Below are 19,571 nucleotides of genomic sequence, written 5' to 3'. Positions count from 1 at the left end.
TATCTTAAAGATATATCATCATCATTTATATATATAGCGCCACTAATTCTGCAGCGCTGTACAGAGAACTCATTCACATCAGTCCCTGCCCCCATTGGAGCGTACAGTCTAAATTTCCTAATATAGACACGCACACACACAGACAGACAGACAGATAGGGAGAGACTAGGGTCAATTTTGATAGCAGCCAATTAACCTACTAGTATGTTTTTGGCGTGTGGGAGGAAACCAGAGCACCCGGAGGAAACCCACGCAAACACAGGGAGAACATACAAACTCCACACAGATAAGGTCATGGTTGGGAATTGAACTCATGACCCCAGTGCTGTGAGGCAGAAGTGCTAACCACTAGGCCACTGTGTTGCCTATATATATATACACACATGTTAAATGCAGACACAACTTAATGGGGTGGGACTGACTTGCATCTCCACAATAAAAGATACTGAACACCCCTGACTGTCTCTCCAGGTGCAAGTGGGCCAAGCAGAAGATACTCCCAATTCAAAATACGGGTTGCATGTGCAGTGCAAAAAATCTTATGCAAATTATATTTTTACGTGGAGCAAATGGATGTACATCTCCCACAGCGTGTAAGTAGATACGCTAGGAAAATTAGTTCCTGTAAGAAATAATTACCAGATCAAGAGGTTTGAGAACATAATAATCTAAAATGTATACATGTGTGGAGATTTTGCATATTGTTCGGTTGAAGTAGAAAAATGACCTGTGCATTCAGCTGACAGCAACAATTTATTTACAAACTTTATGTACTAGTAGTAGTTACTACTGCGACTGTAATAATGTTACTTACTTTAGTGAGGTTGCTGGTACCTACTGAGGTGATAGGCTGCACTCTCAGTGATGTCACTGGTTCCTAGTGACTGGATAGGCTGCATTCTCAGTGATGTCACTGGTTCCTAGTGACTGGATAGGCTGCATTCTCAGTGATGTCACTGGTTCCTAATGACTGGATAGGCTGCATTCTCAGTGATGTCACTGGTTCCTAGTGAATGAATAGGCTGCATTCTCAGTGATGTCACTGGTTCCTAGTGACTGGATAGGCTGCATTCTCAGTGATGTCACTGGTTCCTAGTGACTGGATAGGCTGCATTCTCAGTGATGTCACTGGTTCCTAGTGACTGGATAGGCTGCATTCTCAGTGATGTCACTGGTTCCTAGTGACTGGATAGGCTGCATTCTCAGTGATGTCACTGGTTCCTACTGAGTTGAAAGGCTGTACTCTCAGCGATGTCACTGGTTCCTAGTGACTGGATAGGCTGCATTCTCAGTGATGTCACTGGTTCCTAGTGAATGAATAGGCTGCATTCTCAGTGATGTCACTGGTTCCTAGTGAATGGATAGGCTGCATTCTCAGTGATGTCACTGGTTCCTACTGAGTTGAAAGGCTGTACTCTCAGCGATGTCACTGGTTCCTAGTGACTGGATAGGCTGCATTACATGTATGAGTGCCACTAGATATCACAGGACATGCCTAGTATGTACAGTACGCATTAAGGACATCCTGATTTATGCGTTTAATGTAAAAGACAATGTAAAAAAAATAAATACATTCTGAAATATATTTTTATTAATGACTGTTCATTTTTGTTATAAATTTATTTATTTTGTATGCATTCTACTAGGACTTTATATTGCATCTCTGCATAAGCGTAACCTGCCCTCTGTTCTGTCTGTCTTAATACGGCGCGTAACGTTTAGTACTTAAACCCAGATACAAATCAAAAACGCACCTTGAGATCCACTTGAATTTGAATACGTGCGGAAATACGCTCAGGTTCTGCACTCGTTTTTTTTAAACCGCAAGTTGCGTTCAGGCCCTTAGAGAATACTTAACTTTCAGAAAGAGACTATTTTTTCTTCATTTACATACTGCTACTTTCTCCTCTATTCTATCAGCCTCAGTTCCTCCTCAGCGTCAATAGCTCAGCACTGACTGGCTCTGGTCTGGCAAGCAATTAAAAATCAACAGAATTTCCATTTTCCCTCTCTCCGTTCCTCCAATAAAGAGGTGTAATAGAAGCCAGACGCTTGGCCCATGGGCAGATCCAGCTGGGTTTAAATACGACGACAGATGTGCTACAACATATTACAAACACAAGGAGCGCTAAGCCGCAGCATCGACATGATTCATTTGTTGGCCGAGTGGAAAACAGTTTGGGACGATTCCACGGTTCCTTTCCAAAGACACTTTCTCAGCAAATGATAAGTGGCAGAAATTAGGACTGTGCTAAATGTCAGCAGTCAGAATGGAGTACAGCTTCCTTGCCCAGGCCAAATAAGAAAGAGGCTCTCAGACATTCCACAATCAAGTGACAAAAATAAGAAAATAGAAAAAGTTATTTATACATTTATGTAAATCTGTTATGATTAATTAGCTGATAATTCAGATGTCAAATTTTATCCTCAGCATGTCAGACTGTGTTCCCTGTTTTCTGTTATTACATCATTTCGTCTTGTAGAAAATGAGACTGGAGTTGTTATAAACAGTATTTTGTAAACCGACTAGAGCAGGAGACCACAGAGAGAGACAATAGAGAGTGGGGTGATTGTTGGGGAATGTTTGACCAAATTCACACTGATGAAATCTACTCAACGCGCAGACAGATGATTGATGGGGGACAATCGATAAGGAGATATTGGCATTGTCTGGGGCAAATGTGGAAGAGAGAGTTTGTAGAGATTCTGAGCCTGCGCTCTCCACCAATATTATCATACCTGATGGAATATCTCACTCACTTTAGAATCTATGCTAAGCCACACAATTGCATTGTCTGCCCTTCCCACCTACTTATTATTACCACTTAGATATCCATCGCTACCAACAAAGATGTAGCGGTGTACAGACACAATGCATCGCTCAGCTATCTGTTTTCAGTTGCACGGAAGCTATTTGACAGTTTTGCAGGTCAATATTTGTGGATGTGATGTAAGTCACAGTGCATTATAGAGGAACCTAGAATTGGTGCAAATATACACACTGTACTCTACGAAGCCTTGTAGGGTTTGTTAGACACGGTATTAAAGTGCACCCATCATCTACACACAGTGATATTCTGGGCTAACCCGATATTCATAACAATGCAGAACATCCATTCACTAGGAACCAGTGACATCACTATCAGATGCTAGTGCAGATGGTTGTGGCTTAATAATCAGCTCCTGAGGTGACAATGAGCTTCTGATGTGGCTCCAAAGGTCTCCATAACTTTTCTGAACTGATGCCGCACAAGCTCTAAAATACTCTATAAATGGAGGAACCTGCCGTGTGTCACCAGCCCCCAGAGTCATAATAAAAGGGAACTCGCTATTTTGTTATTGAACAAAAGACCTGGAGAAATGTTCAAATAACTTCAGTTCCGCTCTCTTCCTGACCAATTAATTAACCATCCCCTGAAACAGAAGAGACAGCAATGAATTAATTTACAAAAGGGTAAAGGTGAACTGGATGAAAAACAGCTGACATTCCTGATCTCACGCGGCCCTTTCCTCAGTTCCCCTTGTCCACCGGCCCACTCTCTCTCCCTCTCTCTCTCTCTGTTTGCCTTAAGGGGTTTGGAGCACAAAACAAAACACACTGAAGATCTGAGTCGCAATCAGTTATGGAAAACAGACAACGGCCCATTGATACATGAGTATAGGACAATGTCTGAGTTATTATACACGTACCCTCTTATACCCTGTAAACTACGTAATGATAAAGGTCATCATTGTCTCACAATGGCCATGGAGGTCAGGTGGCAACTAAATTATTTTCCATATTGTAGCCTTTATTAGTCCTAATATTTTGTTTTTCAAAAGGGTCCAGTATCAAGAAACCAGAGTGCAGCAGAATATGGATTGGATAAGAGCTTGTTCCACAATAAGTGGTGAGACATGAGTGGATCTACACCCTTTAGATTCTTTATTTGCAAGCTCCACATCGGAGAACACCACTATTCTATTTAATCAGCTCTATGATTTCCGGAATGCCCCCCCCCCCCCCTGTATTTTTTAAAACTGCAAAAAAAAAATCAGCATTTAGCTCTACTCAACATTAATTCAGAGGTGAAACACACCACTCAGCTCTATCTATGGCACTTTATTTATACAGGATTGGAATCCTTTATCTGAAACTCCTGAAACCAGCAAGGTTCCAAACCCAAAATATTGCAAATATTTGCTGTTGTTTGGTGATACTTTCAAAAACATGATCCCCAAATGCCTACAGCCACTGTGAGGAGCACTGATAAAATAATTAATAAGGAGAATGCAAATTAGGTGGCTAGCGTACAAAGCACACCTCCGATTGTGTATGAAAGCAATTGCTCCTGCTAGATCACTTTCACCCGTGCAAACATTTGCGTGACTACGGGCTAAGATAAGAATGAGCACACCAGCAGAAGTAAAGCCATTATTTCAAGGTCTCACTCACTATTGATTGTGGATCACCCCTTAATGAATTTCATGATATTTTAATTGTGCTTAAAAAATACTGCTCTTTCAAGCCTAATTTTTGTCTTAAATAAGTCATGACATTAAAGGGACATCTGGGGGCTAAATGTATGAAGCTCCGGTTTCTGCAAATCACCAGAAATCGGTGACTTTGCAGGGGAAATTTAAAGCGGAGACGGCTTGTAAAGGCCAGTTTTCCTTTACAAGGCATCACTGCTTTAAATTTCCCCTGCAAAGTCGCCGATTTCCAGCGATTGCAGAAATCGGAGCTTCACCCATTTCCCTCCTGGACTGTTTTAATTAAATAAGCCACATTTGTATATTTTGACGTACTGATTATATTGTTGTTATTTGTGCACATAAAATTGCCCTTTCCCATAAAAATTGTGCTCAGATAATGCAAAATTGTCCTTCTGAAGGTATAGTCCCCTGCTGTTGTGTGTAAAAATCAGGTAGTTCTGTGAGAGGACTCAATCAGTAGGACACTGCCAAAAGCTAGAGGAGAAACCAACACCCTAAATATTTACCTCTTTAAGCTAATTTAAATATCCTGCATTACGAAGTCCCCCTTTTTTGCACAAGTGAGACACTTTCCTGCCCCGATTTAGCTCAGATTCCCACATTATGAGAACACTTTTTCTCCAAACCAGTTGCCGTTATTTTCACAAGCTAAACTACGCGTAAACGGTGGCTCACAGCGCTGGGGTCATGAGTTCAATTCCCGACCATGGCTTTATCTGTGAGGAGTTTGTATGTTCTCCCCGTGTTAGCGTGGGTTTCCTCCGGGTGCTCTGGTTTCCTCCCACACTCCAAAAACATACTAGTAGGTTAATTGGCTGCTATCAAAATTGTCCCTAGTCTCTGTCTGTCTGTCTGTGTCTGTATGTTGGGGAATTTAGACTGTAAGCTCCAATGGTGCAGGGACTGATGTGAATGAGTTCTCTGTACATCGCTGCGTAATCAGTGGCGCTATTAAAAAAAAATGGTGATGATGATGATAAATGGAAGTAATCTCGCATTAATTGGCACATCTCTACTAATATTAACAACACTGAATTGTTCTCAGAATATTTTGTCCATGACACACACACATACAAGACTGTTCACGCTTGCTGCATCTTCACCTGTAAATGATACGGAGTGGATTGCTGATATACAAGAGAAGAATAATAAATTTCAATATAAATCAATTATCCTTTATTTCTATAGTGTCAACATGTTCCGCAGCGCAGAACTAATTCTGTGTTTTAAGAATAAACTGAACATATCTGGCAAAAGAGTGACGATAACCTTGTCAGACAATGATACAGTTATAATTTATCCAGGTTAATCTGCATTACTAGCAGCTCAGTGTACTTATATTCTGCGGGTTCAGTGACCACGTTAGATACATGCTTTATGTAATGTGGAAATGAAGGAAGTATTTAAGTATTCCCAGTGATATGTTTATGGTGTAAGGTCTGGCCGGAGTCTAACCTTTGCCCTGTGAAGCTATTAGTCTACAACTGTCTGTATCTATTAGTAAAAGCTTTACTTACAATGAATCACAGTTTGCTGGTGTTATCTTCCAGTTGTGTATATTTAGATGTTTGCCCTGTAACTCATGTCAGTCTTGGGACCTGTATAACCCCAATTTGGAAGGGTCGGGGGTCCCATAAAACCTGCATGTGTCAGAACGTAAAGACCAAATCCATTGTACTGTAGATTGTTTCTAAATTCTTTAAGATGGGAAATGGTTAATGTACAACCACTGCTACTAACGCATTTCTTAAGCTCACCACGGAGGCCTGTTGTTTTACAGATTCCCCACAGATCCTAAACAGCCCAATTCCCTCCATAAATGTTTACAGCTGCCAGATTCATTAAGTGGAGTCATTGACTAATGCTGTCCTTTGCAGGCTGAATGTCAGCGCCTATCCGGCAAAGAAAAGGCTTCAGCGTTCTAATAAGGGCCAGATTGTGGCACGATCAGACTCCAGATCAAGAATGGACAAGTAATAGAAGACATCTGGAGCCGTTCTCCCATATTTTGTCTGTTTCCGCCCTGAACTTTACACTCACAAAGTTACATTAATTGTGTATCAAGAAAGGCTGTCAACTGAGAGGATTAAAGGGTTCTACCCAAACAGATCTGTGGGTATTAAAAACCAGTAGAACTCACCAATAATTGAAGGTCAGTCTATAAGGCAGGTCCAATTCACATACTATTGATGGCCATTCAATGCATCAAATTAGACAGTCTGACAAACATGTGATGGGAACAATGTAATTTATTATTCCATTAACAAATTGCAAGGAGGTAACCGTTTTTGGCAGTTGATGTTATAAAGTATTGCTTGATAAGGGCAAATGCCTACACAGGTACCAGTTGCACATTTTTTCCAGCCAGGAATGACGATCAATAGCATGCAAGCTGATTTGTGGGACAATTTCCGTAATAGTTTTCATGGGAAACCTGTAGGTTAGACGGCAGGACTTTTGTGCTTATTATAGGCAATTTGTTGTATTTATTTGATGAAGTAATTAACAGAACTGTACAAACCTACTTTGTTTTAAGATCAATAAAGCATCCATTCATCTTCCTTATCCCATACTGACGGCATGCAAAAGTAACCTGGATTGCATTCCTAACATCCATATTTATTACACTGTGCATCAACAAGTCTGCCACCTGCAGGTCGCACTGTGTAACAACTGTTCTGGGACCCTGTGACGCGGTAATATGGTGAGTGGAAGTTGCCTATATGAGAGTATATGAAGCTGGTGACAAGTTCTGCGCTGAAAAACAGAAATGAGATGATATTTTACGGGTCTGGGATTAATCTGGGGTGGAAAGGGTGAATTTAAAAGTGCTGTCTCCCCTGTGCGCACAGGGGCCATTATCCTTTTTCTCCCCACAAAGGATCTTGAATTCTCCAACTCCACTGAGTCCAGGAGACTAGGGGGCACATTTATCAAAACTCGCAGAATATGAAAAATAGTTTTCAATCCTTATCGCATCGATAAGGATTGAACTATTTCTCATATTTATTAAAAAAGCAACACAGGAACAGCAGTTCTGAAAAACTGCTGTTCCTGTGAAGTGGAAATCATACTTACCACGGTCTCTTCGGTTCTGAAGCAGCAAGCGATGACCGGGGCTCCTCTTCTGACTCCAGTGCGCATGCGCCGAGTGAAACCCTCGGGCGAGCGCACAGACATCTCTGCTGTCGCTCTGCAACTATAGTTGCAGAGAGCGAGCAATGAGTGTCAGGGAGGGATCATGTGATCCCTCCACACATGCGCTGTCCAGCTCTGCTCTTCGGAGTAGAGCTGACAGCACTGAAACTTTTCATTAATGATAATGTACGCTAGCTTCAGCTGACGTACATTATCATGTTTGAAAAGTTAATTACATTGATTGTTAAATAGTGTTACTGAGCACTTCCCCTACATTGTTATGGGGAGTGCTCAATAAACCGATAGGAGATGCAAAGCAGCAGATATCTATGATATCTGCTGCGATGCTGCTATCATAAATAGCAAATTAGTGTTCGGGGATTTTACAGGGGGGGAAACCTTTCATAAATAGGCCCCTATGTCTCATCCCTATATTTGACATGATCTTTGTTCTCCCTCTTCCTTTGGGAATTTCTAGACAAACTTCAAGCCAAATCTAAGTATCGGGCTATTTAACAACAGTCTAATGAAGGAGAGATCAGAGAGATCCTGTGTTAGAAAAAGCACCGTAGAATACCGCAGTCCTCATAATTCTCAATGGGGACTGCAAAGTGGAGCTATTTATCAAGCTCCAAAAAGCTTAACTTTTCAAACCTTGTCCTCGATAGCTAACACAGCCACCCTCCCTCCTCGAATGTGTCTGTGTGTACGCACTGAAGCCACGCATGTGCAGTAAAGACACCAGGACAGAACCCACAATCTCATTCTTTCCCAGCTTGATCTCAGTGGTATACAGTCAGCACCGGTACATCGGAAGCACTGTCCCGGAATGACTTTTATGCTAAATAACGTTGAAGAGGCATCCCTTATCACTGCGGTGAACCGCTAAGAAACGGGGAACAAATGTGGCCAGTGCTAAACAGACCCCTGTATATATTATAAGCCAACAGTTTGTCCTTGGTGGCATTCACCAGGGTAAATTGCTTTCTACATAGTGTAGCCATACCCAACTGAGCCTCATACTTGCAAATGATTTCATTCACAAACTACGTTTACAAACGCCTCCGCTGTGCGCTGTTCCGATGACTGATAAACACCACTATCCTGGTATCCCAGTACACTGAAGGAATGTGATATCCCAGAAATGATCATTAATATGGAATAGTGCTGAGAGGTCAGACAGTATAATCCCTCTCTCACTACACTGTAAGCCATAAGTCACCAACAGATAAGTGGAGGAAAGCTTCCTATTCTAACACTGCAACCTCTACATCTACATCTGGACACGTTGGTTCCATTCATCTGTGGAATGAGACCCTGTGCTTCTATCAGTGACACTCAGAGCATGGGAAACACAGACAAGGTATGATAAGCATGATTTAGGCAGCAATCAGGGCACTCACTCAGAACTAAATGGCTGGTTAGCCCAGCGGGGAGGCTGCATTCAGCCACCAGGAGCCTGCTGAGGTGTCCTTTCATTCATTCTGAAGGACCATTGTGCTCAAAAATGTTAACAGCGCTTCCTGTGGGTTTATCCCTGCGAGATGCTTCCAGGGTCAAGAGGAAAGTAGGGGAATCCTCAGGCAGACACAACACCTAATGAAGAGCGCTGAACAGAAAAGAAAACATATGTTTCCGCTTAACGCTAGAAGAGAAACCCGATCAGCTTCACCACTTCCCAGCCCTTTGTGTTAACTGGTGGTGGGATATCGGCCTTTGTGCTTAGAGGTGGATGCAAACAGACTAACTTTATAGCTAGTTTCCAGAGATGATTATTATTATTATAGCACCAATCATATAACGCAGCTCTGTACAGAGGATATGTAACCATTCACGGCAGTCCCTACCCGGTAGGACCTTACAATCTAAATTCCCTACCACACACATCCATTTTGTCAGACGCCAATTACCAGCACCCAGAGGAAACTCACGCAAACACAGGGAGAACATACAAACTGCACGCAGATAATGCTCTCATCCTAGCAATGCTAACCCCTGTGCCACAGTGTTGTTCAATGACGCAGAAAGCGTAACTGGCACGTTTTGCATGGGATGATGAAAGGACGAGGGGCTCCTAGTGGATTAAAGATTAGGGCAGTGATGAAACTCACTATGTGCTCGATCTGCAAAAACAAAGAACTATTTAAATGTATAAATATAATTCAGTATAAACCAATAAAGTGTATACAGGAAAATCACATAAAGTGCTGCTAAAAATGGAGGAGCTGACTCACGACGAACTAGGTAAAATAAATCAGGTAAACTCTGCAGTGCAAACACTGTGAAAGAGATAAAATATTTCATGATTTAAATATGTGTAAAGTGTTGTGGGTTTGTATAAAATGAGATGTTACCAAATGCAGACGACCAACCAAATACAGGGATTTGGTGCCGAATACTGAAATGATCATGAAGGGGTGAAAACGGAACATATATGAAGGCGTTGTTGAATTTGCAAAACGTGATGAGGATTTTTTAGTTGGACAAATGAGCTACCAACGTACAGCAGTTTGGAGGGGGGAAATCAGCGCTTTTTCAATCATTTCAAGCATATAGTATGGGCCCGAGTCAATAAAGAGAGCAAAGCTTAAAAGAAGAGTAACTTTGCACTTGTGTAAAACCATGCTGCATTGGAGGTAAAGTTAAAATGTGGGGGAAGATTTATAGTTGGGGTAGGGCATGTCCCAGATCAACTTTAAATTTTAGTGTAAAAATAAAGCTATCATGTATTTGTGTGCTAAATGAAAAAACAGCCAGTAATTAGCTTTTGTGCAAAATAATAAATTAATTTGCACCCCTTGCGTTGTAACATGGTTTGTCCCAGAGAACATTTACTCCTTTTTTTGCCTTACTTTCCTTAATGACTCAGGCCCTATATGTATATGAGGAAAACATTGAAATATATGTCCTCTTACCATCAGGTGTTGTATGAAACATGACACAGTATATTAGGAGAAAAGCATAAATTGTTAGATCAATAAAGGAAGAGGCTAAGAATTAGATTTATTAAGCCATCTAAAAATAGGAAAGTGGAGGTGTTGCCCATAGCAACCAAACATATTCTAACTATTACATTCTAGAATGTAGATAAATGATAGCTAGAATGTGATTGGTTGCTATGGGTAACACCTTCACTTTTCCATTTTTAGACGGTTTGATAAATCTACCCCTAAATGCGATAATATGTTGTGCTCAATGGTGATGCTGTCACAGATTGTGGAGCTGTGTCAAAGATCACACACGTCTGATGGACCATGAACATGATCAATGACGATGTTGGGTCTCACTGAAACTGCAAACGTGGTAAATTGCTTTAAATTCAGCTTATTTCTGTGTCGCTATATAAGCAGAAGACAGCAGAGCAGCCCTGTACCTCAGCATCATACTACACAACTCCGTCTAGGCTGACTCAGATATCTGGCTGCGGGGCTGTGTATCTGCTCTTGATTAAAGGAGGATTTTCAGTAGAGAAACAAGAGCTGGAGGAGGACACGGTTACTTTAGATCTCAGTAGACAATTACATCTGCCAGGAATCTGAGATTAATGCCTGGTTCAGATGGCAGGGTGAAATCCCATTCAGCTGACAATAACTCACCAAGTTACAGCATCCCCAGGACGCAGAGTGCTTTGCATTAATTAAATTGGTGGGTACATTGTAAGGGAAGAGAGGTAATAAAGTGGATATTAAGCTTTCATTCGCCCCTTGATATCCTGCGGTATAACCTAGCACAACTGAAGGTCAAAAGTCGACAGTGATGAACCAGGTTTTGGGGTCCACAAATTAGTCCCTGACCCCTCCAGACGACTGGGGTTACAGACGACTGGGGTTACAGACGACTGGGGTTACAACCCACAGAAAACTGATTTATTTAATATCCTACGAGTTGGTCAATATTTTAATAGAATCCTTAGTGACACTTTGATAATCAGGAGATGTGTGTAAGTATAACATGTCCTTCCCATTCACTGAACATGGTTATAATGTAACGGTTTGCATTTTAAATATTCATCAATAATAAATATTGAAGGGGAACCTTCACCCACAATGCTAATTGTTTTTTCTTTGGAGTTGACCTCTGCATGTTTAGATAAAATACAGAGTATTACTTACCATGCAGTGCAGCAACACATGCTGCGATAACGGGGAAATCGCTGCAGATATCGCAGCATGTGTAGCCAGCATCAATTTAAGAGACAACATATACTGCCCCAAACATAGACATTAAATACCTGACCCTGTACAAATTAGCTGGGAAATTCCCTTGTAGACGTTCCAGCAGGAAATTTATCTCACTATATGACATGAAACGGCGTTGCTTATCAAGCCAAGGATGGGACGACCGGCCTAGCAGCTCCAGGGCCCCCATGTATCAGCCACTTCTGCTGTTCCAGGGTCATGCTCCAATCTGTGGTGTGCAGGGTCTGCGCGAAACTTCCTGAGCTCCCTACTGTGTGACCAACGACACCTTAAGGGATTTGAAGCCCTGGAATGCAGTGCATGCAAGTTGCAATTCTGGGCTCCAAAATGAAATGCTGAGAATGAAAGAAAACTATGGCGATCGTTTTCACTCTGAGCAGGAAATTAAATGGCGAATGGCGCACAGTGGAGGAGGTGACGGCCAGCGGCTGGGTAAGGTATGGGAGGGGAGGGAAGGAAGGGTACCCCTACATAGAAACATTGGAAGCTCCACAGAATCATTTTAAAGGTTATAATTACACTCTATATTTCTGTAATTACTGTTGATGAAGGACTTAATGACTATGCCATTCAAATAAGCAATAAAAGGCAATCGGAAATGACGCAGAGGAAGGGCACTGTGGCTCAGTGATTAGCTCTTCTGCCTCACAGCACTGTGGTAATGAGTTTGATTCCCGACCAAGCCTTATCTGTGTGGAGTTTGTATGTTCTCCCCAGGTTTGCGTGGGTTTCCTCCGGGTGCTCCGGTTTCCTCCCACACTCCAAAAACATACTGGTAGGTTAATTGGCTGCTTTCAAATTGACCCTAGTCTGTCTGTGTGTGTGTGTGTGTGTGTGTGTGTGTGTGTGTGTGTGTTAAGGAATTTAGACTGTAAGCTCCAATGGGGCAGGGCCTGATGTGAGTGAGTTCTCTGTACAGCGCTGCGGAATTGGTGGCGCTATATAAATAAATAAACAATGACGATGATGATGATCTTTCCAGCTGAGGAACTCCGACAGAGTATGCTGGGACATTAATCTCCACAACTGTCCGAAAGCCACAGCATGATCTAAAATAATTATACACAATATGAAAAAAAACATAATGGACCTGAGCACGTTTTGGACCAAAAGGACGTCTTGGAGACTTAGAAACAGTCCACAATCCCAGGTCTGATTTTAAAGGTGAACAGCAGGAATTTAAGTCGCTTAAACAATAACAGCTAATGAGTCCCACTAGGGGGCTATAAAACTCACAGTTATGGACGCAGCAAAGATGGTCGGTGCCAGGTGGATGCTGTAATTATTTGGTTTCCCAACAAATCCAGCTTGTTTTGGCAGAAACCACCAAGGTTCTGCCTAAATCCACTCTTAGCATATCTCACCTATACAATACACCAGCGTTCAATAGAGATTCATTGTTACAATATGAATATCACTTGACAACCAAAATATGAAATCGCTCTCAATATTAATGTAAAAAATATAAATGCTAAACCCGTACAGAGCTTCCACCTGAGGCCGTGAGCTCTGCAGGCGTATGAAGCACCGCCAGGCTGCAGAGCAGTCTGCTCAGTTCCTATCCGTGCATTCAGCATGTGACAGACAAGCAGCAGACATCTGAACTGACTGCAATGGTAGGTTTGCTTGCATGGTACAAATACACAGCTGAAAAGCATAAGTATATATAAATTCAAAATATTTAGTAAGTTACATAAGGCCCCTACATTCAATTTAACTGAAGGTGGAAAATCCTGTTGAACAAATGAACTTGCGTCCATTATATCATACTAGGACATGATTCAAGTCCGAACGCAATTTGGACATAATTTCTGTGTTTAAAAAGACCGTGCACATTGTGCGTAGTTCAAATTCCACCGGATCTTAAGATATGTTACGATTTGAATATGGGTTGAAATACGCTCTTTATAAACAGTACTTGTCATATGTAGACAGACACAGACTGCGGTATATCCACACGGACAATAATTTCACATCAGAACGAACATAACTTCTAACTGATCATGAATTAACACAACTGGTAACAATTTAATAAATAAAAATTTAAATATAACCCATACTTTTCCCCCCATAAATTATTTTACATTAACTAAATAAAGAACTATTCAAGATGAACAGTACATACAATGCGTTTTGTTAGTAAATCACAACAGATTACAGATGAGACGCATACGTGCAATATATATATATATATATTTATATTTCATATCAGGTGTACGTTACACACAGATAGAGAGAATGTGGGCAGTGACAGGTCCCATGGTATCACTTACACTAACCCTTGGTGATTTATCGATCTATAATTAAGTGAGGCCAGAGAGTTTGGCTAAGCCAAGTGGTAGAGTCAGAGACTGAAGCACAGCACTACCTCTCCGCCCGGCCTTGGCCGGCTGCTTCGCCGCTGCTACATCTGCTTTTCAAAACCACTCAGAATCTGAGAGAGAAATCTCTGCTCACTGATATTTTCTGACGGCAAATACATTAACAAGTGCGGCTTGTTCCATTTATAATAAGTAATTACAGTAAAGAGACAATGTCTCACTGACACTGCAAACACCACATAGAAGCCTACGATTCTTACAGAAACCACAAGTCGTTTTTACCTCGCCCCAGGCTTTTTACTTTTTGTTATTGAAGGAACGATGGACTGAACACGGCTTCTTAGAGCCTGCGGCATTGCTGTATGTACAGACAAACACACTTCAATATATTTTACGATAACACCTCTCCGTTTACACCCTGTCTTACAGCTAATTTATATCTTTTGATTCCCTATTTAAAACACCTTGAATTAAAGCAGAACCATCATCTACGCACAGTGACGGCAGCCATTCTGTAGGCGGATGCAATATTCAGCCTATCCATTCGCTAAGAATAGTGACATCCCTGAGGCACTTTTTTATGCCTCAGTAAGATCTCTAGTTCCTACTGAATTAATAGGCCCACAAAATAGCTTCCATCAGTGTGTGTAGGAGACAATGTACAGAAGCCATGAGAAGAGAAGGAGCGAGAAAACTGCACATCTCTTGAGGGGCGTGGTGTATCGATAATTGGGTGTGGCTTAATCACGGTGGGCGGCTTGGGTCATGTCCTGGCTTTGCGTGTATAAATGTTTGGAGGTATGGAACAGTCACATAAGTTCGGGAAGTTGTAGAGTGTTATCAGGGACATGGAGAAAGATGCCTGTAACATGTGCTGGAAAAACAGGTCTGAGCCATGGAGGCCCCACCTCACAACTTACAGGACTTAAAAGGATCTGCTGCTAACGTCTTGGAGACAGATACCACAGGACACCTTCAGAGGTCTTGTGGAGTCCATGCCTTGACGGGTCAGAGGTGTCTTGCTGGCACAAGGGGAAGCTACACAACATTAGGCAGATGGGTTTAATGTTGCATCTCACCCATTACATAGATGAGATGAATTTGAAAACAAAATAGACAACGTGCACTTCAATCACTTATTGGTACAGTGTGGAATGTATGTGTCACTTATATCCAGTGAGTGAAGAGGTCATCACTGGGTATGGGGAATCCATATGTGACAAACCGCAGGGCAGACATGTCAAAAGACACAAAGGGCCGAACTTAGAGGCCCAATTTATTTCCATGGAGGGGGTAAATACTGACATGAAAATGCTGCATTCACTCCAGGCCTCGCCAACCTGTGGCTCTCCAGGTGAAACTACAAGTCCCAGCATGCCCTACCAGCAATCAGCTAACTACAGACAAAGCCTGCTGGGGCTTGTAGTTTTACAACGGAGAGACACAGGTTGCCCAGGCCTGGTTTACTTAGCCGTTAATCCTTGCAATTTAGATTGCTGCAGTTTGCTTCAATTCCAACTCAAAAATAATATTCATCCTGTATACACCTTTATTGTGATACAGGTCAAATGGTAGGGGCCATATTTAATTGCAATTGTTAAAACTGGTCAAGGAACATATATGGCCCCCAAATGCATACCGAAGGCAGCAGACAGCCCCAACACCTGATGATTAGGCACTTGTACAACTATGTCTTGAGGGAAATGCCCCTAATCCCTCAGCTCAAATCGCTGCACAACTCTCAGAGAGAGGAGACGGAAGATACAATGTCTGCCCGGACTTACCTTGTCGCTCCGACACAGACGCACAGGAATGAGGCAAGTCAAGAAGTACTTCCCCCATTGCAGGAGCCAGGTGAAGCAACGTGGCATTATTTTACGTATTTGTCTAGGAACAAATTCCACTCTTCTCAGCACTGGTCAAATCCACTTTGTCCTGACATCCACGACCCAACTACCTTTTCGCTCGTTTCAAATGTTCGCCAAGACCACCCCAACCTACTGACCCCCAGCCCTCTTCTCATCCTCCTCACGGAGCTGTCAGACCAGCAGATCCAACTATCCCAAGCTCATCACTGAATTCCCTGTCCGAGGAAGAGCGTCCCTCTGCATGAAGACCTGCAGCATTGCCCTCTCTCCACGCACTGACAAGTGCAGGATGCTCAGCCATTGCCAACTCACTGCCAGCTCCTCATCCCGGTGAGCACAGAGTCTATCGGAGGGGAAGGTAATCTCAATGACGACCTGAGAGAAGGCACAGAGATCTGCACCATAGTAACTCTGCAGCCTGTGCATGTGTCTCTGTGATAGATCTCCCCCCCCCCCCACCCAAGCAACATGCACAACTCCCGAATGTGCTATGAATTTTTATAAGCACTCTGTGATATTATCTGCAGGGAGGGGCAGGGTGAGATTGCTCTATGGCTCAGCACTGAGAGGAGTTAGATGGGGAATATGGTGGTCAAGTACTCGTGCTACCTCCTTAGAGATCACATTTTCTATTGTTTGTAACACTCTGTTCCCAAGACTTAAAATGCATTTACAGAGTATTAAGCAAGATGCCTTCTCTGATGTGATATGCCGTTATTGCACAGACAGCAGCCATGCCGTTGTACCACGCTGCGGAACATGTCACCATGTAAATAGGACAATAAGTGAGATCATGTAATCAACTTTTACTTCAACCAAACATCACTTTTGCATTTGGAAACAATGTATCAAGATCTGATACTGTTGCCGTCTGTACCATCGTGTTTAGAATTTACTTGCAGTGCAGTGAATGTACTGGAAAATGTAAATTACCCTGGAAGGGAAAAGATGCTAAGTCACACATAAAAGATTTGTTTTTATCGAGAGTTTCAACAGGGAGTCAATTCCTACTAACTTAGATAACATTAGAGAGGGGAAAACGAGGGCAGGGGGACTTCTGATATTTGCGGGAAAGACTTTCCGGTAAGTTATGGCACCTTAAAAAAAGACCCCGTTTGAAATTTAGTGACCCCAAAATTAATTTCCAGCCACAAATTCCCTGAATGCTATTAAGCTACCATAAAATATATAAAGGTACATCTGGGTGTGTTTGTCCTCTCTGACTGGTGCATTTTATGATGGTCCCCACGAGCCAAGTGGCACAAGAGGGCATCTTCAAAAAGACGTTCACCTTTAAGAAACTTCTGGTGTTTTGGGGTATCATCCAGAGCTGACAACCAGTGACAACAGTCCTGCTGACAGATGCCTCCCAACCCCCATTCCTGTGACTGACAGCTGTGATCCGGCTAATCCTGCTCACAATGATGTAGAGTAAGATGTTTTCATAGTCCCAAACACACAAATGTTGGGAGGGTGGAACGACATCTGTGAGCTGAACCAAAACCTCTGATTGGGCAGCACGGTGGCTCAGTGGTTATCACTTCTGCCTCACAGCACTGGGGTCATGAGTTTGATTCCTGACCATGGGCTTATCCTTGTAGAGTTTGTATGTTCTCCCCGTGTTTCCTCCGGGTGCTCCGGTTTCCTCCCACACTCCAAAAACATACTGGTAGGTTAATTGGCTGCTATCAAATAGACCCTTGTGTGTGTGTGTGTGTGTGAGTGAGTTCTCTGTACAGCGCTGCGGAATCAGTGGTGCTATATAAATAACTGATGATGATGATAATTGTCAGCTAGGAGAGTCCAAGAGATCCTATGGTAAAAAGTGGGTAGTAAACTTTAAATTAAACATATTTATAAACCTTAGGTTTTGCAGTATGTACATTACACTTACAAAACTGTGTTTTGAAGCCGGACATCCGCATTATCTACTGTACAAACTAACCAAATTCAGCATATGCAAAAATACATTTGGCATTGTTAAAACCTTTCTGACGATAGTTTTTGAAATGGGATTCCCTGCCCCATGGAGCTTACATTCTCTCCCACACACACTCTAACATTAACCTTCCACCATGTTTTCGCACTGTGGGGGGAAACTAGAGTGCCCGGAGGAAACCAGTACCAACACGGGGAAAACATACAAACTCCACACAGATAGGGCCCTGGTTAAAATAGCATAGCCCTAAAACTATATACTGAATAACTGTTTTGAATCACTGCAGCACATGAATGAGAATGACCATATTGTGGCTGTAATATGTAGCAATAATTATCCTTATAACAGATTTTATTTTTCATTTTAACAATCCAAGGTGCCAAGGAGTTAAATTATTTCCATCTATAATTATTAATAAGAGACGAGTCATCTATCTCGAGCAGCGCAGTTCCATTTTAATAAACCGTTATCAGGGAGAATTCACGTATTGGCGTGCAAGGATGTCATGGGTAGAGGGAGCCAGCCTGCGCCCAATGACAAGGGTACCCATGAAGGAAAAGCATTCTGCAGAGGAAGGTGTGATTAAGCGATAAACAATTGGCTGCAGCACATTAATTACCGGCTACATTTCATCACAGGAGTGCGCTGGGGCAGCAGGCAGCAGGTCGGGAGGAGGAGGAAGACTGATAGAGAAAAGAAAAATGAGGGCAGAGTAATAAAGCAAAGACCAGAAGACAAGTAAAATAAAACAGAGCCACGTGCAACTTCCTTATCATCTGTTTGCTGCATTAAAAGGCAGAATGAATATGTATCAGCTGCAGATTCCTTATAGCACTTATCCAACCTTCTCGCTTATCTCTCACCATAATAACTGCTTTCTGGCATATAGATCACCTGTGCCAATGCTTCCTGCATCAGGTGAAACAGGTTTCTGTTAGGAAGAGTTGAAATGTTGGACTGGACTGAACTAGAAGAGTTATGAGTGGCCAGGGGGTGAGAAGGTATTTATAGAGATGATAAAGACCAGAGGTGGTCACTGCTTGGTGGGGTCTCCAGCATGTCCTCCCAACTTGGCCTGGTCTTCCACAACGTCAAACAGGTTACAACTAACAGTGCTCCACACACCTAAGCTGAATGACTCTGCGGGTCTCAAGATCCTTTCTCAATTCGACAAGAATACAAAAAGGCGATATAAAACCATGCAAAAGGACTGAGAGACCAGGCCAACACTCCTCTCACAATGTGCTCAAACTGACACAGGTATAGTAGTCCACCAGACGGGGATCGCCCCCTAAAGATGGCACAAAGTTGGACCTAATTTAGGAGTTAGAAGAAAAGCAAAATAAAAGAGCACAAAACCATGTTGCAATGCAAGGGGTTCAAAGCAATTTATTATTTTTTCGCATGCGAATTAATTACTAGCAGCTTTTGCAAGTAGCGCACAAGCACTGGGCAGACTTATTGTTACTCTAAAATTTAGAATTGAGTTTAATCTGTCCATACATTTTAAATTTTCCTCCTCGCAGCGCCAGATTGTTACATCTGCATAATTACTAATAGTCCTATGTTTAGCACGAACGTCCCGATTCTCAAACCCCAAAGAAAGTGTGTCCAAAACAACGTGTGTTTG

The 19,571-nt window shown here is 42.3% G+C and overlaps 1 protein-coding gene across 8 annotated transcripts in view; it reads right to left on the bottom strand.

Annotated features, from left to right (window-relative positions):
• Nucleotides 1-19,571, bottom strand: part of TNS1 (tensin 1) — a 322,456-nt gene that overhangs the window by 242,126 nt on the left and 60,759 nt on the right. The window lies entirely within an intron of this gene.

The sequence above is a fragment of the Mixophyes fleayi genome, chromosome 7 (assembly GCF_038048845.1).
Source record: "Mixophyes fleayi isolate aMixFle1 chromosome 7, aMixFle1.hap1, whole genome shotgun sequence".
In the NCBI taxonomy this organism is placed as follows: domain Eukaryota; kingdom Metazoa; phylum Chordata; class Amphibia; order Anura; family Limnodynastidae; genus Mixophyes; species Mixophyes fleayi.
This window is presented reverse-complemented; position numbering and strand designations above follow the sequence as displayed.